The sequence below is a fragment of the Suricata suricatta genome, chromosome 3 (genome assembly GCF_006229205.1).
Source record: "Suricata suricatta isolate VVHF042 chromosome 3, meerkat_22Aug2017_6uvM2_HiC, whole genome shotgun sequence".
Lineage (NCBI taxonomy): Eukaryota > Metazoa > Chordata > Mammalia > Carnivora > Herpestidae > Suricata > Suricata suricatta.
In genome coordinates, this window is record NC_043702.1 from 99,024,464 (window position 1) to 99,045,583 (window position 21,120).

Here is a 21,120-nt window from a genome sequence, read left to right on the forward strand (position 1 = left end):
CTGGACCCCTTAGACACTCCCGCGTTGCATCGCAATTTTGGGTTTTCTATATCGGTCGGCCCTTCCCTTTTGCTTTCCACTAGTTTGGCCTCACTCTGACCTAAATCCGACTGGAGCGCCCTCCACCCGACCACGCCCATGCCCAGAGTCCCCAGACCAGCTCCACTCCGCCACTGCAGCCGCGGTCACGCGCAGCGAGTCCGGCAGCGAGTCCGGCAAGCCGCTCGCGGAAAGGAGGAAGTGGAGGTGGGCGGGGCAGGCGTGCCGAGCCCGCCCCTCCCGCCTGAGGCGGCTTCTCATTGGCAAAACCTCCTCCCTAGCCTCCGAGGCCCGCCTCGGATTGGCTAATACGCTCTTAGTGGGCGTGGCCTCCACGGGGAGAGCCGGGGCGGAAGGAAAGCGCGTTCTTTCGGGAGGCGGGGTTGCCTAGGCGACGCCGGGGGCGCGCTCGGGGGTGGGGAAGCGAGCCAGGGCTGCTCAATGACAAATCGGCAGGGGACTGCTGGGGTCCGGCCCCGGGAGGAGGCGAAGGAGAGGGCGGGGCAGGCTTAAGAGCTGCGGGATCCGTGCGGACGGCAGAGGCAACGCGGGACGAGTCCCAGGTAAGGGTGCCCGTGCCTCGACAGGCCCTCCCCGGGCGGGGTGGGGCACGGGCTGGGGAAGTGGGGTGCGCCGCCCTGTACTCGGTGACCGCCTGCCCTCGCGTCCTGCACGTAGGCTGTGGAGGGAGACGGAGGGCGACACCGGGTTGTCGGCTCCGTTGGGCCCTGGCAGGTATCCTGGAGAAAGCCTCCAGGCTTCCCAGACGGGCACGGGGCTGAGGAAATGGGGGCAGCGCCTCAGCCCCTCCCTTTTCGTCGATCCTTCCCTTTTCCCACAAATGGCCTCTGCTTCCACTTCCTGCCCTTTCGGGCCCTCAGCCCGAAGATGGTCCACTTCCTCAGTCCCTTAGTCGCCCCTGTGGGCAGGGTAAGAGCTATAATAAGTGTTGCAAAAACTTACTAAACCTTAAGAGCTTGGGCCCAACTGGGGCTGTGTTCCAAAAGTTGTTTGGTCTGTTTGTGTTTGGTCCTGGCTTGCAAGTGAATGTAAAGTTGTTTCTTTGCCCCCACCCGGCTTCAGTTCCTTTCCGATGGCAGGACTGCCTCCGAACGTGGCTTCTAATAGGAAGCACGGTGGACTTGAACTGTGTGGCCGGTCATCCGTGTCGTGGTGGGTTGGGAACTCTAGTGGCAGAGAGAGCTGTGCCCAGGCTGCTTGTTTGAGCAGTGTCCTTTCTGTGCTCATGTACAGATGAATTTTGGAAACATTGGAGCTTTGGTATTGTTTTCATGTGAGCCTTCTGGGGGAGAAGGTCTTGTGTCTGGTGGGCTGCTTTAGGATTGCCCTGGTGGCTCAGTGGTTAAGCACTGGGCTTCAGCTCAGGTCATGAACTCATGCTCTCTGAGTTCAAGCCCCAAGTGGGGCTCAGTGCAGACAGCTCAGAGTCTGGAGACTGCTTTGGATTCTGTGTCTCCTTCTCTCTGCCTACTCCCTCCTTCAAAAGTAAACACTAGGAAAAGTTTTTAGATTTGCCCATGAAAGAGACTTGGCTGATGGTTCATTTGCATCCCCTGTGATGTCCCTTTGTAGAACAGAGAACTTTCTGCTTTGGCCTAGCTTTCTAACCTTATTTCTTTTTAAGTTTTGGGGGTGCAGAGGGCAACTGATTGCCAGAGAGTATAGCGTATCTTTTAGATGTGCAAATGATGTTCAGCAGAACAATGAAGATTCTCAAAGCTCCAAACAGGTAAAGGCAAGGTTCCTGAAACCCGGGGCAGCAGATTTAGAATGTGGAAGTTCTTAGAAATGGAGTGACTGGGGAGGGAGTATTGAATTTGGGGGAGAAAAAAGGGGCAGGCAGTGAAGCCCCAGGTGTGATGCTGGTTTTGAAACTTTATTAGTGGTGGGATCTTGAGCATGACTTTTCACCTCTGTGTCCTGGGGAGTCCATGGCAGTAAAAAGGTGGTAAATAGTCATGCCACCTGTTAGGAGTATATAATATTAGGAATGTTTAGGATGTTCTTTGTGGTAGTGGGGGTGAAATGGAGGTAAGGGTGCATATAACACCAGAGATGTACATTCCTTATGTGTGGTTTTACTCCTGTCCCCTAGTCTGCTTTTTTCTGACCACATCTGAGTCTTAACTTCCTTTTCTATTCGTGGTAGTTCCCATTGGAGACAGTGGGTATCTGAGATCTTGGCAAGATTTCCCTAGTGGTAGAAACTTTCCCAGGACTTTGTGAACATGGGACCCAGACACATAGGTAGGGAGACAAGAATTACAACATCAAATAAGATCTAAATGGGGGCACCTGGGTGGCTTAGTTGGTTAAGCGTCTGACTTTGGCTCAGGTCATGATCTCATGGTTCATGAGTTCAAGCCCCATGTCAGGCTTTGTGCTGACAGCTCAGAGTCTGGAGCCCATTTTGGATTCTGTGTCCCCCTCCCTCTCTGCCCCTCTACCACTCACATTCCATCTCTCTTCCTCCTTTGAAAATAAACATTAAAAAAAATTCAAAAAAAGATCTAAATGGGTGTTAGTGAAAGGGGGAAGAAGTAGAAAAGTTCTGAATTCTTGTCTTGGCTGGAGATGGCTAGAGACCCTAGAAATTTGTAAACCAGAGTTGAGGTAATTCTTTGTGCCGTATCGCCCAATCCCACAATGCCTCTTTGCATTCAGTTACTAAATCCCTCTCCGCTGATGAAATTTATGGAAGTTAGAGACATTGTTGGAGACCTTTTCTGAAAGCTAAATTTGGAGACAGTTTAACCACACAGAGCTGCAGTTTTTGGAAGGAATCTTGGTGAACTCGTCTGAGGTTCCCAGTGTAACTTGTCTCAAGATGATAAGGCAAGAGTCCCACTTTTCACTGGTCCCAGTTGCTTCCGAACAAATGGCCCCTGCTGTTAGATAAATGCAGGACCCTTCACATTTTTTTTTTTTCAAGTGAATGTGTGTTGCTGAGAAGTCCGAATCAAAGAGAACAGAGTCCCAGAGAAAATGCAATCTTTCCTAATCATGGGGGAGGTGGGGAAGGAAGAGGAGGGAAACGAACATTTATAGAGCATCTCCTGGCCCCTTGGCACCGACCCACTGATCCAACCAATACCAGATACATATCTGACCATGGAGATCTGACCGTGAGCTGGCTCCTTTAATGCCTCAGTTCTCTAGGTTACTTAGAAATACAAATATGGGTGTATATATGTACATATTCTTAGAGGTTTCCAAAAGGAGAACCCAGTAGACAAGAGGGTGTATGAGCTTTTGGACAAATGAGGGTAGAGGGAAACATGACGAGAATGTGGACACGGAAAGTCAAAGAGGGAAGGTATTTCAAGTTTATGTTACTCTGAAAAAAAAAAAAAAGGAACTGCTTATAATTTTTGTGAGTGTTCCCTGTGGTGATTGTAGATGACTCTTTGGGGGAGCTTGTGCATTCTGAAGAAATTGAAATCTCAATGCAGAGAATGGTGCAACTCATTGATAATTGCTGGTACATTGTTGTCATTGTTGCTTTCGCCAGTGCTTTTATATATGGTGAACTTGAGGCCCCCGAGATTGGGAACTGGCATAGAAAATATTAAGTGAGATCTAATTGCAATTAAGACATTTCAACCTATGTAATTTTACTTAGTATATGGCATAAGTTGAAGGAAATATAGTGGTTTGGCCCTGTGTGGCTGGCTACCTCTAAAGTTCATCCGTCTTGAGTGAATTTTCTCCTGCAGCAGGTATAATAGATTACCCGAATTGTAACAGCTTCAAGCAACAGACGTTTATTGGCTCATACAGTTGAGATTCAGGAATCCGGGAGCAGCTTGGCTGGGGGCTTCTGGCTCAGGGTCTCTTCGGAGGTTGTAGTCATCTGATGGCTTGACTGGGGTTGGCAAATCCCCGTCCAGGGTGGCTCACTCACCTGGCTGCTGGCTCCAAGTGCATGTGGGCCTACGAGTGGCGACTGAGTTTCTCCCCAGAACAAGTGATCTGAAAGAGAGAGAGAGAGAGAGAGAGAGAGAGAGAGAGAGAGAGAGAGAGAGAGAGAGGACAGTCAAGATGGAGAGTGTGATGCCTTTGTATCTAATCTTGGAGGTGACAGACATACCCTCCCTTCAACTGACACATAGACCAAACCTGGTGCAATGTGGGAGGGGACTGCACATGGAGAGCTTGAGGACCCTGGACATTCGTGGAGGTTACCACATTTCCTTTTGAAGGTTTAGACCAGACCTTATTGAGCACATCTTTGTCTCCCATGCTACCCGATAGGAGAATAAAATGCAGCCAGAGTTTTTACCATTTTAGAAACTTTTAATATTTTACTTTTAATGTTATGTTCTTTCTTTTGCTTCTTCATTGTCAGATGCTAGAATTAATTAGCCAAATATGCAGTAGCTTTGGAAATTAGAAATTTAAATCTTGCTGATCCCTAAACCAAATGGAACAGCTGAGTTTTTTTTAACCCTAAAACGAATTGGTAAAAAAAAAAAAAAAAAAAAAAATGATTGCCAAAATGATCTCCTTGAAGAACAGCTTAAAATTAGTCATTAATCATCTGTGTATTTTTAAAAATAAAACTCACTGGCAAAGGAGCGTAAGAAATCTTGGAGAACCTAATCCCTGCTCCTCTCCCCCCAATTATTATAAATCTTTGGGTAATATGTATTTGGCCAGCAATTTTTCATTTGTCTTTTCAAAACCTTTTACTTATCCCCCTGGATAGAAGGACTTTATTCTTTTAGCTTCTAGATGAAATCTTTCTGAAGTGTTTATAGGCGGAGAGAAGAGGAATCCCGAGCCTGCAGCCCGATTCAGTGATTTTTAAGTTCCCTTACAGCTCGAAAACCTCCATGACTCTAGGATTTTCATATAACAAATACCCTTTGCACGAAGCATACTTAGAACGAGACGTTTCACAAATCATGTTAAATTGTAACTTCAGAAAACGAAGTGTGGCGAGAATGGCTTTTGTTCAGCCCGGCCCGGTTCAAGGTTGCTTGAGTGGTCATGAGGCCGACTGGAAACTCAGCAAAGCTGACATTTCCTTTCTTCCCCTTTTGGCCCTTTTCCCATCCACTGCCCTAATTTATGAGCTAGTATCTTTCTTTTCTGTCACCCTACCTCTCCCAGCGTCCCCCTCCTTCCTTCCACCCCAGTCTGCCAGTAACAACAGGAAGGGACGGGCGGACTGCCGTCCAGTGTGGAGTAGCTGATCGTATTATCAGTGGACTCAGTCATTGTGGGACCTCTACTCATACTTGTGTGGTAAGCCTTTTAAAAAATCTAAAGTCATATGTGTTCCTTTATTACATTCTGCCATTTTGTAACTTCGAAGGGGGTTCCAGACCCAGTTCCAAGGCGGAGCGTGTGTGTGGTGTTTCTGCCTTACCACTGTGCAATTCTCTGACACCAGCTGGATGTCTGCATTTCAACTCAGTCCTGACACGCTCTACCTGGGGACAGCAGCACATTCCGCCAATGAAGGGCCCTGGCCTCCAGGACCACATCCACTTCACATGGCAGTTGCAAACCCAGGAGGCCAGGGGTGGGACTGAAAGTTCTAACCCCCTGTTCAAGGTTGGTGCCTCTGGGAAAAAGACCACCCCACCAGCATAGACCTAGTCGTAGTGGAAAGGTCTTGTTATGAATAACAGGACACTCATTTCACCTTTGTGGCTCTGAAGCTTTTCAGGAACTGAACATGAGACTTAAATATTATAGCAAAGGGTGCGCCCATTGCTCATAACATTCAGGAAATCCCAAGGCTTTGGGGGGCTGTGAGGCAGAAACTAGATGAAGACTAGACATACATGAGAAATAGATTTTGGCCATCTGAAGGAGCAAGTATGTACTTCTTATAAATCACAGTGTCACAGCCTCCTAAATACTTCTAAAGTCTAGCCACTTTCACCATATCCATTGCCAACCTCCTAGGCCACATTGTCTCTGGCCTGGCCTGTCGTGTCTCCCACATCTGCTCTTGGCCCCTTTGCTTTTCCACATTTTAACTGGAGTGATCTTTTCAACATGCAGCTCTCAATTGTCACCTGTTTGCTTGAATCACTTCAGTAACCTTCCATTGCCCTCATTAGAAAGTCTAAAATCTCTAACCTGCTGGGCCTACGGGGTCTCAAATGATCTGGCTCTTTCCTTTCCAGCGTAGTCCCGTTTCATACCGGGCCCTCCCTCTTTCTTTCCGCTCTGGGCAGCCACAGGGGTCTTCTTCAGTCCCTTGACTATCTATCACTTGCTTCCTCTTGCTTCAGGTCTTCCTAAAAGCAATCCAAGAAGGGAGCAGAGCAAGCGAAAGGAATCCTAGGTGGGAAAGCACGCGGCATATTCGTGGAACTGAAAGAAGGCAAAGCTGGCTGGGGAAGAGGTGGTGGAGGGTCTCATAGGCCATGGTGAATGGCGGGTATGGATTTTATCCGTGATGCGCCAGTAAAGGGCTTTATGGCCCCTGTTACCTGCATTTTTGGAAAATTCACAGTAGGGGCTGTGTGAAGAGCAGATTGAAGAGGGGCTAAAGTGGCCGTGATGAGTCATTTAGGAGGTTGTGGCTATTCAGCGGTCAGTGCTTGGGCCTGGTGTGTGTGCAGCAGAGGAGACAGAAGGAGCGGATGGACTTGAAATGGTTTTGGAGAGGGAACCAGTAACATTGGTCACGAGCTGAGTAGAGGGAGAGGCAGGGGGATAGAAGATGGCTCTGGGGTTGTTGGCTTTTAGTAATAACTTGGGTGCAATGAGTTCCCTGAGTAACTACGAGGTGGGGAATAGTGGAGAAGGAAGAGATTTGAAGCTGGGAAGGAAGGCTCCGGAGTTCTATTTTGGGAATGTTGAGTTTGAGATTCTCACAGGACAGCCACGTGGGGAGAGGTGGCAGTTTGGCAGAGGGATCGGAGTCTGGAGGTCAGGAGAATGGTCTACGTGGAATTTTGGGAGCAGTGCGTAGAGCTGCAGGAATGGATGAGGTCACCGAATGGGAGGGGAGGGATGGGAGGCCGGAGCTCTGAGGGGGACTGACATTTAGGAGCCAGGTACAGGAGGAAGGTCTGGCCTACGACACTTGAAGGGACAGGATCTGGAGGGAGACGCCAAGAGGGGTCTTTGAATTGCCTACTACTGCTTGCCATTTCCAGGCAGTGTTCTTCTGCTCACAGTTGCCACACTCTTTGGTGATAGGGCATTGGGGGTTGGGGAGGGGGGCGGAGAAAAAGAACGCTTTTTATTGGAGTTTGCAGCATGGGGTTTGTGGGTGACCCTGACCAGCCCGGTGTCGGGAGGTCATGTGGGGGCAGGGAGCCACGCTGGAAGGGGTTTCATAAATGAAGTGGGGAGGAAAGGAAACACGGGGCCTTGTCCTGCATGGTGGGGTCCTTGGGCCAGGAACTTCTTCTGGCAGTTGGTAGGCAGTGTAGACACTTGGGCTCCCCACCCTAGACCTACGGATATGCATCTTAGCAAGATTCCTAGGTAATTGAATGTTTGAGAAACCTTGGTCAAGATAACCAGGGCTACAGGGAAATTGTGTCACTAGCTGGGAGGGACATATGGTCATCAGAGGGGTGTGTGTGTGTTTAGGACGAAGATGAAGTAGAATGCATCTATATTCTGTTAGAGATGATCCCCTGCAGAGGTAAAGACTGACGCAGGAAAAAGGGGATCGTGGGAGGAATGCCGTTCTTGGGCATGGGAGGGTAGGATTGCATGGAACCCAAAGCCCGTTTGGGGTGCTTGGCTTCACTGAGACCAGGAACGTGCTGGTCACGTTGCAGTAGACGGGGAGGAGGTGGGCATGGATGCTGGGAGGTCTGTCAATTTGCCGCAGGAGCAATGAGGCAGTTTGTGCCCGATGGCTTGTGTTTGGGCAAAAGGAGGTGAGGTCATCTGTAGAGTGTGAGCTTAGGGAGGGCATAGCGTAGAATCAGTCAGATTTCTAGGAATCGGTATAGAGTGAATGCCCACTCGTGGGTCGGATCCTAAGTGCATGTAACGTGAAGTCTCCTAAGGCTGGCTGCAACGGCTCTTTCCCTCTCTGGCAGCGTTGATGCGCCAGCGGCTGGGGCTGGAGAGGAGTGAAGGGACCAGGGCTGGACAGTACCAGCAAGAGGGCTTTCATTAGGTGCGATCTAAGCTCCTGAAGGAGGATGGCAGCGCCTGGGGGAGGTAACTCACAGAAAGGAAGTGCTAGAGGCCAGTGCTTGCCAGCAACCACCCGGCAGGGAACTGTGGTAGTAGTGGTCGGGTGGTGTGTATTTAAGCAAGTGAGCTGGAAGGAAGGAGGCCGAGGCTGGAGGCATGGAGCTGATGGATGAGGGGCCCAGCATGGGCACAGCAGTGTTAGGTAGAAGGAAGGAGGAGGTCAAGGACTTGGGAGAGGCTGGGCTCTGTTGCAGGTTGTCTAACGCACACAGGAGTCACAGAGGGGGTAACAGGAGAGAGGGGTAGAAGGGAAGTCTGTGAATCAGAAGTAAATATGACTGAGGGCAGTGACGTCGTCAGTAGATGACCTGAGGGCAGCAAGGCAGGGGAAAGCTGATGGCCCAAGCCTTGAAGATGCAGGGCTTTTGCAAGAGGAAGGATGTCCTCCACAGGAAGTGACAGCGAGAGAGAGGAAGGACACTTACTTCTTCCTGGCCCAAGGCACATGGCAGGAGAGGAAGCTGGCATCTGCTTCAAGTAGGGCGTCCCCAGGGCACAGCAAAGTCTCAGGGAAAGCAAAAAACTATCAAAAGCTTCTTGGAAGAGGTGGGGGTCTTGAAGAGTTGGTGGGTGTTTTCCAGGGGGTGTGGGGGGGGAAGGAGTCATGTCCAAGGCCGGCTGCAGTCCTGTTGTTCCTCTCCAGTTCCCCGAGAGATAGGTGGGGCGGGGTGGGGTGGAGTGACTAGCCCGGGTCTTACCTGATTCTGATCCTCCTCTTCCCTCCTAGTGGTGTTCTGGGAAGGTGTCACCTCCGCTGGCAAAGAGGACGGGTCTTGGCAAAGATGTGTCCCCTGTTCTCCTTCTTTAAGGACAGGCAGCTTATTCTGCCATCAAATAGGTTTGTCTGGTAGGCCAATTTCTTTCTCAGAACTTTCTAGAATATCAGAACAATGTTCAAAAATCAGTTAAGTGTTTACTTGAAGCCAAGTATTTTCTCATGGCATGTTAATAACCCCAGGATATAGGCACTCTGTGAATTTTATGGACAAGACTGAGGCCGAAGAAAGCAACTTAACTAAGGGTGTTAGTTTCCCACTGGCAGACTCCAAACTTCCAAGTTGAATGTTTTTTTTTTTTTTCTCACACTGTATTTGGTATATAACTACTTCAGAGAATTGTGGTAGGGGGGCCTGGGTGGCTCAGTTGGTTAAGCATCTGACTTCATCTCAGTTCACGATCTTGTGGTTCGTGGGTTCGAACCCTGCATCAGGTTCTGTGCTGATGCTTGGAGCCTGGAGCTGCTTCGGATTCTGTGTTTCCCTCTCTCTCTGTCCCTCCCCTGCTCACATTCTCTCTCTTTCTCTCTCACTCACTCTCTCAAAAATAAATACACAGATTTTTAAAAATTAAAAAATTGTGATAAAATATATGTAAGACCTGTCACTTTAGCAATTATTTTCAAAGAAAGCTCTACACCCAGTGTGGGGCTTAAACTCATGACCCCAAGATGAAGGGTCGTATGCTCGACCAACTGAGCCAGCCAGGCACCTCTCCATCATTTTAGTGATTCAAAAAAATTTTTTTAATGTTTATTTGAGAAAGAGAGAGAGACAGAGCACAAGCAGGGAAGGGTAGAGAGAGAGAGAGAGAGGGCAACAGAGAATCAAAGCAGGCTCTAGGCTCTAAGCATCAGAACAGAACCCAATGTGGGGCTTGAACTCACAGACCGGGAGATCATGACCTGAGCCGAAATTGAGTCAGATGCTTAATCAACTGAGCCACCCAGGCACCGGGCCAAAACATTTTTAATCATCCCATTCTGCAACTCTGTGCTCATGAAACACTAACCCCCAGCCTCTCCTGGCCCCTGGGGACCATTATTCCACTCAGTACTTCATATAAATGGAGTCATACAGTATTTGTCCTTCTGTGTCTGGCTTAATTCACTTAGCCTAATGTATTCAAGGTTTATCCTTGAATTGAATATCATAGCTTTAAGTTCTATGAGAATTAAATTCCCTTTGAAGACTGACTAGGATTCCATTGTGGATGCGCCACATTTTGCTTGCCATCCATCCATTCATCAGTGGACACTTGGGTTGCTTTCACTTTTGACTGCTGTGGACAGTGCCGCCATGGACATGGGTGTACAAATCTGTGCCAGTCCCTGCTCTCAGGGTTTTGGGGTGGGTAATAACTGCTTTCTGCTGTGTATTTCCTCCTCAAACTTGTGCTGTGGTCACCTGGGCCTCTCCTTAATGAGCCTTTATGTGTGTGTGTATATATATATATATATATATTTTTTTTTTTTTTTTTTTTTTTTTAGACAGGGAGCACAAGCAGGGGAGGGTCAGAGAGAGAGAGGGAGATATGGAATATGAAGCAGCCTCCAGGCTCTGAACGAGCTGTCAGCACAGAGCCTGATGCGGGGCTCAAACCCACGAACTGTGAGATCAGGACCTGAGCTGAAGCCAGACACTTAACTGACTGAGCCACAGGCGCCCCCTTAATGAGCCTTTTGATCCACAGTTCTGTGCCAGGGATGACAACTCCAGTGCTTTCCCCCCTGCGGGAAGGTCTTCCCCACCCTTCCCTGGTGTGCTAACGGAGCAGCCCAGTGTCATGGCTCTGAGTGGCTCTGAAGCCAGACTGCTGGGAGTGCCCTTCCAGTCCCGCCACACACTAGTTAAGTGATCTAGCAAGTTCTATAAGCTCTGTTTGAGTGCGTGCAATACATTAGTAGATGCCATGGAAGTGGAAATAGTAGCAGTGCATCTCTACGTGGGATTGGTGTGGGGTAAGTAATTCAGAAAAGGGGCATGTGTGCTAGTTCCAAATTTGATCTTCAGCCACAGAGGCATGCAGTGGTGCTGATGCCCTGAGGCTGCCTTTGCAGGTGGAAGGAACTGGAGTCTGGATACGTGGGTAGACCTCTCCAAGACCAGTGCAACCCCCAGGTTCCTTTGAGGGTGAGGGTGTGGTGGGAGAGGACTTTATTTCAGAAATAACTGTGTCCTATAAAAAAAATCAGAGCTTGCAAATTACCTGCCACTATTTCTTTGCTTTATAGTTCAGGAAAGTCATCATATAAATGAATTAACTTTCCAAAGTTTACCAGTTACCACTTACCCTCTGGAGACCTGACCTCTCAACTCCAACGGAGAACTTGTTTTTCTTTTATCCACCAAGTCCCAAGTGACCTAAGCACCAGACACTCTGGGCACACAAACATGAATGCGCATTTCTCTGTGTGGCGGGAGAGACAGACCTCATCTAATTAGGAAATTACTGGCTAATTTCAGTGCAACACCGTAGGTATATTGACAGGCAGGGGAGTCTACTCAGGGAGGGTCAGCTCTGCTGGGGGAGGCCCAGGAAGATGGTGGCTGAGATGTTCAGGCTGAGTGTTAAATTCTAGGTGACCCTCTATCAGGAAGAAGGGCAATCCTGGCAGAAAGAATAACATGCACCTAAGGGAAAAGACTGCAAACAGAGTGTGATGAGTGACTTCAGAGCATTCTGGGTTTTGTTTTTTTAGTGACTTTAGCTGGTTTTTGTTAATTTAGTTGTGGGGTTTGTTTTGTTTTGTTTTGTTGGCGAGAGAACATGTAAAGAGATATTCATCAGGGAGCAGGCATCCTAAAACAAATTTCCTTCGGCACTCAGAGCAGTACTTTAAGTTGTTTTGCAGATTTCGTTGCAGGAAAAAAAAAAACCCAGTGAAAGATTGGAAAGGAACTTAGATCATTTAATTCAACTTCCTTACTTTTTTGGACATGGAAACTGAGTCATACATGTATGACAGTATAAAAATATTCTCTCCCCCGGTGCTAATGACAATAGCAGTTGTCCAAGGGAAGGGAAAATGAAGTTTCCTTCTTTAAGTTAGTATGTGCAGGCTAGGCTGAGGGAACAGAAAGCCTGTCCTCTGAGAATCCTGGCGACTCCAGTCGTTTCTCGCCAGGACTGTCACTCCTGGAATGCACTATTCAATGAAGAGCAGTAAGAAAATACAAATTTCCCAAACAGAGCAGTCAAGAACCAAGCGTCTTCCTTTCACAGAAAGATGTAGCAGAGGGGTGCCTGGGTGGCTCAGTCTGAGCATCCGACTTCAGCTCAGGTCATGGTCTCATGGGTTCATGGGTTCGAGCTCCATGTCCAGCTCTGGGCTGTGACAGCTTGGATTCTGTGTCTCCCTCTCTCTGTGCCCCTCCCCCACCTGCACTTTGTGTCTCTCTCAAAAATAAACATTAAAAAAATAAAAAAGAAAAAAAGAAAGATGTAGCAGAAGTTGAGCAGCAGTGCTAGTGAGCTGGTGTCTGTGGAGACTGTCAGCTGACCGTGCAGCCTCTTCGCTAGGTGACCCGCAGTCTCTTGAACTGAGGTGCTCCGAGGCACATCCAGATATTCAGGTCCCTTACCCATTCACATTCCACGTGCCCTGGGAAGGGCCTGTGGTCCTTTCTGAGAGAGTGCAAAGTCCTGGGAGAGCTGGTCAGTCCAAAAACTCACTGTCAATTGAATAACACCCAGATGATCATAAACTCTCTCAGGATTCCTTATTTAAATCAGTGGGTGAAATGATGAGATTCTTACAAGTACTCGATTGTTCTAATTTTTAAAGAGTGTCTCTGGTGTAAATGTCAGCACAGAGCACGACGCAGGGCTCGAACCCACAAACTGTGTCATGACCTGAGCCGAAGTCGGACGCTTAACCGACTGAGCCACCCAGGCGGCCCTGTATGTATACTTTCAAAGCCGTTATGTACAGTCCATTGAAACTTGCTTGGTCGGAAGTGATAGAGACATAAGGTACACGAGCTCATGCCACAAAGGGGGATTTATTGGGTGGACACCAGCATATGTCACTGACTCAGCAAAGACATGGAAAACCACACCAAGGAAGGGGCTGAGGATGTGGCTGGGATCAGGAGCAGCTGGAACCAGGCCCCTGAGTGCCTCCAGGACTGTCCTAGTGTTTCCTCTCTGCGTGCAGACTCCGTGTCTCTTTCTTGCTCTAGATCGGCTTTTACTACTTGGCAGAAGACATAGCTGCCAATTTGCAAAAATGAGTGGCCTGCAGACATGCTTTGTCTGCTCACAGTGTTTTTAAAGAGTGGTTTAATTGATAACATTTAAAAAGGGAGTTTCGCATAAAATTCCAAATTCCTGGCTTCTCTTAAAGAAGCAGAAGTCTGACATCCCTAAATGCCAGGACTCAGCAGGTGCTTCTCTTTGGAAGGGCAGTGCACTGTCTAAAGGACCACAGGGCTGCCACTCTTTTACTTCTGCCTGGGGGCTCCCTGCCCAGCTGAAGCCAGCCCCCAGGCCCCAGCCGCTCAGCTTTGTACCCAGACCCTGGCCTGGGTCAAGTGCCCTCCTTGGGATCAGTCAGTTTCTACCAGGGGATGGGCCACATCCTGACCTGGCACATCTAATCCTCCCCCCGCCCCTGTCCTGTAATAACCATGCACATGGCAGAGGGGAACAGTTTCTAGAAAAGGGGTGCTAGACAGTACATTCAGTGATGTATTTGGAAAAACTTGTAAGTTATTGAGTGAAAAAATTTTTAAAGTGCTTTTTTACCAATGTCCTTTTGCCAAAAAGGCCTATTATTCTTAATATGCTTAACATACTTTAAATGGTCCTCTGCTTTTTTATTTTGGGGGAGAGCTGGAAGACTTCACAGAGACTCTCATGATTATTCAGTCTGTGAACGTGCCCGTCAGAGCTAAGCATCTCAGTTGGTTTATGATGTAACATGGCGTATCTGTTTGTTTTTATGGTTCAAGTTAGGATTGCAAATGGTTGCTATCAACGTACTAACAATCTTACAAACCTGATTTAGTAAAAATTAAAGTTTAGATATTGATAGAGTTTGGTAGAGTATTAAAACGAACTTTACTGGTTTTTAGAGTTTCTATTTCATTACATACTGTGAAAATCCAAGAATGCATTTTCAAATCAGAATCCCACTTTTTGATTCTTTGAATGTATTTCATTATTTGAAGGGAGCATATCATTTCAAATCTGCTAGCATTCTATGCATTCTCAAGGCACCCAATCTTTTAAATACTCCCTTTCTCATTTTCTTAGGGCTTTCCTATTTCTGAAGACTTTACAAGTGTGGAGTGGATGTATGGAAATTATTGTACTTGAATTTGAAGAACAGCAGATCAATAGAAGACAATAGTATGAAAAAGGGTCTCTGTAGTTAGAAGGTAGATGTGAAGAGGAGAAGCCACTTGTGGACAGATTGAAAACTAAATATCTCTAGGGATGGCCTTACTTGTTGTCATCACCGTCTAGATACTAGGAGATACACACATACTTTTTTTTGTTTTTGAAAACTCACACAAGAAATTTTGAATCAGGTTGTGAAAGTTTAATCAGTTTTCTTAAGATGGCGCAGTACCATGGCCCTTGCAAAAACAAAGGTGGTAGCTGAGTGTTAGTTGTGAGACGTTCATCTAAGAATTCATTTGAAGTTAGATTCGTGGTGCCAACCGGCTGAGTGTTCTGCCTGTAGAATTAAGGCAAGACAGTGGCTCCGACCTTACTTAACGGACTCAATATATAAGTATGTTTTCCGTGATAGGTAATGAGACAGTGGTTAACAAAATACAGAATCTGTTCTCAAAGGGCATAAAGTCTCTGGTTTTCAAACCAAGGCATGACCTGGAGTTATCTGGAGAGCCTGAGAACATAGGTCTCAGAGCTCCACGCTCCTAAATTGGACTCTCCGTGGGAATGGGACCCAGGCCCCTGTATTTCTGTCATTATTTTTTACTTTAGTTTTTTATAACTTTTTAAGTGTGGAGATTTCCAAACACAAATGAAAGTACAGAGACCATGCATCAGTCAGCCTCAACAATTACCAGTTGCTGGCCAATCTTATTTCATCTGTATCCCAACTCCCTTCCTCCGTGATAACTTTGAAGCAAACCCCATATATCATTTAACTTCACTTGTAATGAGGTTAAATTAAGTTACTTGAAAGTTTTAAAAATAAATTAATTCCTTAATGTTATCAAATCCAGTCAGTGTTGGGATTTCCCCAGTTTTCTTCTGTGTTTAGGATCCAAGCTGAGGTCCATTAGGTTTCAATCACTTGATCTATCTCAGGTCTCATAATTTATAGGCCCTCCCTCCCTCTCTCTCTCTCTCTGTCTCTGTGTGTGTGTGTGTGTGTGTGTGTGTCTCTTTTTCTCTCTCCATGTAGTTTATCTGTTGAAGAAACTGGGTGGCTTATTCCATAGAGCTTTCTACGGTTTTCATGTTGCTGCTGGTGTGTCTGTGTGTATTCACCACATCCCTGTCTCCTCTGTTCCTGTTTTTGTTTTTTAATTTTTTTAACATTTAGTTATTTTTCAGAGAGACAGAGTGTGAGTGGGGGTGGAGGAGGGGCAGAGAGAAGGGGAGACACAGAATCCGAAGCAGGCTCCAGGAGCTGTCAGCACAGAGCCTGACGTGGGGCTTGAACCTACGAACCATGAGATCATGACCTGAGCTGAAGTCAGACACCTAACCAGCTGAGCCCCCCAGGCGCCCTGTCTCCTCTGTTTCCCATATATCAGCAGTGGGATATAGAAGCTTCTTTCACAAGATGACATCATTGATGATTATTTGTTTTTCAAGGTGCTCATCATGTCAAGTTGTCTTCTTCTTTTTTTTTTTTTTACTATAATGTTAGCAGCCTTTGCTCAGATTTCCTTAATCCATGAGGAATTGCCAAATTGTGATAGCCCAAATTCGTCGTTCCTTGATTTGTCACAAGATTCTGTGAAGGGAAACTTTGCTTCGTCTGTCACAGATGACCCTTGAACACCATAGGTCTGAACTGTGGGGGTCCACCTACATGTGATTTTTCTTGATAAATACAGTACATGTTCAGATGTATTTTCTCTGCTTTATGATTTCTTAACATTTTGTTTTCTCTAGCTAACTTTATTGTAAGAGTGCAGTATAGAATATGTGCAACACACAAAGTATGTGCTAGTGGACTGTTCATGTTATTGCTAATAAGGCTTCTAGTCACCAGTAGGCTATTAGTGGTTCAGTTTTGGGGGGAGTTAGAAGTTATACGCAGGGTTTCAACTGTGGGTGGACGGTCAGTGCCCCCTAATGCTCCTTGTTGTTTAAGGATCAGCTGTATTTGGTCACCCAATAGTCCAGTTAGTAGAGGAGAGGCAAGATGCATTTTTAATTCTTTCCCTTTATTTACCAATTTCAAAATAATGCATTGTTTTCCTGGTCCTCCAATGGTGACTAAGAAGTTGCATTTAAAGTATCATCATGAATAAATTTGATGTGTTTCAGTCCGTTGCAGTTACTGTCCTTATCGATCTTGGCTCCTAAGTGTGTGTGTGTGTGTGTGTGTGTGTGTGTGTGTGTGCACGCATGGGTGTAATTTTAAATTATTATCATTTTTATAGCTAACAGCATTTATTGTTAGGCAGTAAAAAGAACCTCTGGGGAGGGCCGCTACTTTAATGATGTACCTTCCACAATCAGTGTTCACAATAGGACACTCAGGAGACAATATTTCCTTACTGGAACATTGGTGAGAAGTTTGGCATGGTGTGTGTTGTGGACAATTTTTTAAAATGCATTCTTGTTTCTTAAAACTCTTCCCTCACTATTCATTCAGTCCTTTATTCCTTCTCTGGGCATTTCTAGGTCTCTAATACACCACAGGTCAGAGTCCCAGGTCCTGGTGACACGCTGTCTTTCTCCCCAGGGAGCACCTTTGAGACTGTGTACCAATTGCCACAAGGTTGTGTTGTCATTAAGATGACTGTGATCTAGGGACTCAGGGCAGGAAGGGAGGTGCTGTCAACACACACTGACGTGCTCATAGGTACAGTCCCTCATTTTATTGGTTACAACTATTTAATACTTTGGTGTTAGATGCTAAGAAATAGGGAGAGTCCATGTCGATTTCAAGACTAACGGAAATGACGTCTACTGAGTAGATGGTGTCCTTGTGTTTTACTTTTTCAGTATTCAGCATCCACAATCCTGCAATCCATCTGTTTCCTGTGCTACTTCATATTTCAAAGCACGGCTTTTTGGGGGAGAGTCCTTCATGACCCTAATTTAGATCAGATTATTCCTAATTTGGATTGTAACAGGAAGTGGTATGAATAATTGAGATTTGCCTTGACACTTAAATAGCTCTCTGCTTGTTAAAATGCAGATTCTGCTTTGTAAATAATGTATGGAGGCACTTTAAGACCATGCAAATATCCTGTTCCTCATCCAGATCTCCCCAGTTGACTTAGCATCGATTAATGATTCTGGCCTGAGCCAATCTTTACTATGAGAGTTGATTTTCCATATGAATTGTTTGAATGAATATGAACTTCCATATGAGGTTGTTTCCCTATGAATGTGGATCTTCCAACTCAGAGGCACCCTCTCTATCAGTCTGCCTTTGGCGGTCTACTGGAAGCAAGAGTCCTCCCTCTTCTGTTGTTTATTTAATATTTATTATAGGTATGGATTCACAAATTCCTAACTTTTCAATGGTCTGTTTTCATTACTGTCCTTAATTATTTTGGTGCTTAAATTGTCCCAGATTTAGGATTGTCCTCCTTTTCTGATTGTTAGAGAGAGGATTAAAGACATGGATAATATTTTGAGAGACTCAAGTATTATGATGATGGCCTACTAGTAATATCTAGGTTACCTTAAAGTTACGCTAAAAAAGTGCTAAGTGCAATTCTTGCACGTGGATAGTGTTTGAGAGTTTCCCATGTGCTTTTGTGGACATGTGCCACCTAGGACACTTGCATTTTATGAGGGAGACTGGAGGAGTAAGTTTTCCTCTGCAATTTCAAATCATCATTCGATTTTTTTTGACATTCCTGTAGTATAGACAAGGTGGCATTTTACTCTATCAACCAACTTATTTTCTCCTAGCCTCAGTTTAATAAAAGGCTAATGATCATATTAACCTATGGGACTAAGGCTCCAAAGAACCAGTCTCTTCTTCCTAACACACATTTGTGTGATTTGTATATTGTGATCTACTTTAAAAACTTTACTTCTCCAGTGAATGGGCTCTAGGCTTTGAATTAATGCGGAGTGGTAGAGAGCCCCATCTCAAATTAATGTATCATAGAACATGATATAGAAAAGCATTTTTCTCACCCTTGTCTCCCTGCCAAACCATCTGAATGATGCTTCTTTTAATTTGGGGTGCCTTATTTTTCTGTACGGGAAAGTGTGTGTGTGTGTGTGTGTGTTAATTTTTAAATTTTTAAAATATTTATTTATATATTTTAGAGAGATAGAGAGACAGAAAGAACACAAGTAGGGGAAGAACAGAGAGGGGGAGACACAGAATTCAAAGCAGGCTCCAGGCTCTGAGCTGTCAACACAGAGCCTGATGTGGGACTTGAACTCATGAGAGTGAGATCATGACCTGAGCCATACTTGGATGCTTAACTGACTGAGCCACCCAGGTGCCCCAGGGAATGTGTGTGTTTATTCCTATGGGTCCAGTGCCTTTCACGCTAAGTTGGGCTGGAAGGCACACCCTGCAATGGTTTCCCATTTTCTGCAGGGTGTGTTTCTAAAGATGGCATCTTAGGGCTGTTTGTAGGTGAACATGTGTGTCTTTGGAGACTCCTCACCCTTCACTTCCCCACCCATACCTTATGCTTCAATATTATGTGATACCTGGTACCCACTGTGATGTTTGATGCCTTTGTTCCTTTGCTAGTGCTCTGAGTTATGCTTGGAGAGCTCCCTTCAATCGCCCCCGTCTGCTGAGTGTACTCTTACTCAATTTTGAGGCCTTTCCTGATTCTTTTCGTCCAGAGTTCATTGTGCCTTCCATTATACTTGCACCATCTTCCTCAGTGTATGTGGGAAATTATACTAAGATGCTTTAGTTGTATGTCTTTCCTTAGAGGATTAAGTTTTCTAAGGGCAGAGATCTGCAGCTTGGCACAGAGTAGCACTTAATTTTTTTTTTTTTTTTTTTTGCATGAAAATGAATCTAACTGCAGAACTTGGGTGTTACTAGATAGAAACATAGTGCAGGGCATCTACTGGTGTGTTTCTCAAGTCCGCTGTAAGAGACTTCTGACCCAAAGTGAAAAACATGCCAGGACTTGGTGTTATGGACCCGAATTCCCCTCATGGAAGGTCAATGTTGTGGTTTCATGTATTTGCTATGAACCCAAATAGTTCATTGAAGTGATTTCGGAGGATTGCAAACCTCCTAGAGTTCTGAAATTATCAGTGAAGGCAGGATTGGGCAGGGGGGATATGATTGCTTTGTAAAAAAAAAAAAAAATGGATGTCTACAGTGAAGTCAGGGATGAAGTGTACTGATGGCTACAGCTTACATGGAAATGCAAGAAATAAGATGGAATGATGGGTAGGAAGAGATACGCCAGTTGACGGGTTTGTGGTAGAGCACATGGAGCAAAACTTGTATTGGCGAATCCAAGTGGTGGGGAGATGGACTCACCCTGAACTTCCTTTAACTTTCCTGGAAGTCTGAAACTTTTCATAACAAACTCTTGGGAGAAAGGATACTTGTGTTATTTTTTAGGAACACATTTATTGGCTAGGCATATCAATCACAAACATTAAATCTTCAACACACACTTTCTATAAGCTGCGCTGATTTGTTTTCTTCCTGGCATTTCTCTTCTTCTCTTCATCTAGTTGGTGCTTTCAAATCCCAGTTCCTATATTTCTCCCTTTAGGAGAATTTCCCTGACCTTCCAGAGTGATTTAGATGGCTCGCCTCCGTGTTCTCAGAGCACCCCTTGCATCACACTTCTGACACGGAATTTGTAATCTGGCACTGTGATCTTTTACTAATCTGTCTGAACCACTAGACTTGGAGTTTCTTGAGTCAAAGACTGTTTCTAGAACATGTCCGGTAGTAGCGAAAACAAAAACAACAATAAGTAGAGCCCCGAGGTCAGGCATTTCCAGTTCCAGGATCAGATTGGTGACGGGCACTTGGTTGGCCCTTCTGTCTGTCTCCTGTCTTTCCCTTCCTCAGGTCAAGGTGGCCCATGTGATTTTGTGGGTTGGAAATCACCATGGTTATTTCCATTTTTGAGCTTTGAACACAGATACTCTGGCAAATATCTTTGGACCTGCTGAATAGTTTTCAGTTCATTTATTGTGGTTTCTTCTAGAGAAATTGACTTCGTGTCTTGAAAATAGCAGCTCAGAATTAGATAGATGTCTACATGGGTTTGAAAGGCTCCTCTACCCTGACCTGGAAAATTACTTCCCCATTTTCATACAACCATGATAATTCACAGAAGCAAAGTTGCTTCAGAGTGATTGTATGACAGATGGATGGTCTGGAGGTCCCAGCCTCAATGCCCCAGGATTTGCTTTCTGTGAAACACTGATAGACCAGAAATTAGGCCAAAAGCAATTTCACTTTGCTAAACTGAAGCCTTTTGGGGAGGCCCACATCTTATCCCATTTATTCTATTTTAGTCACAATTCAAATGTGCTTAATTATCCAGTTAATTGCTTAGAACACTTATTAAAAAGCACATAATTAGAAAAGGGGTGGAGGAAAGAAGGCCTGGCGTAAGCAGTAGACTGACAGTCTGGGAGGAAGGGGCAGCACAAGCAGACACCCGATTCTACTCCCAGCAGCCCTTGATGGCCCTTAAATCATCAAGGAAGGATCTCATTATGTTCAGTCTGCTCTAAGAAGACAGATGGAGTTAATACGTGAGCAATAACATGCCAAACTACATAACTATGATCTTACATAGATTTTAAATATAGGATTGTATGGATTAGAATACTGGCAGGAAATCTACTGTTAATAAGTGAATCTCTCTGGGTGGTGGAATCATAAGTGATTTTTTTCTCTTTGAAAGATAGTTTAGATACTTCCTAAATTTTCTATTGAGTGTTGAAAGGGTTTGGAGTATG

General features: G+C 45.6%; 1 protein-coding gene and 1 long non-coding RNA gene across 3 annotated transcripts in view; one reads left to right on the forward strand and one right to left on the reverse strand.

Moving 5' to 3' along the window:
- The window catches only part of RALB (RAS like proto-oncogene B), a 58,717-nt gene that overhangs the window by 14,086 nt on the left and 23,511 nt on the right, over positions 1-21,120 (forward strand). Inside the window, exon 1 of one of the 2 annotated variants that reach the window (XM_029934718.1) lies at positions 518-602. The exons of the other annotated variant lie outside the window; for it this stretch is intronic. The gene's annotated coding sequence lies outside the window, so the exon portion shown is untranslated. Of the gene's footprint in view, positions 1-517; positions 603-21,120 lie in introns of those variants that run through there. 2 annotated transcript variants of the gene reach the window in all.
- LOC115287905 lies at positions 6,270-9,033 on the reverse strand. The gene is made up of 3 exons (XR_003906708.1): positions 8,946-9,033; positions 8,673-8,752; positions 6,270-6,317 (listed from the first exon to the last, which is right to left on the reverse strand). It is a non-coding gene; the product is annotated as an uncharacterized LOC115287905 (long non-coding RNA).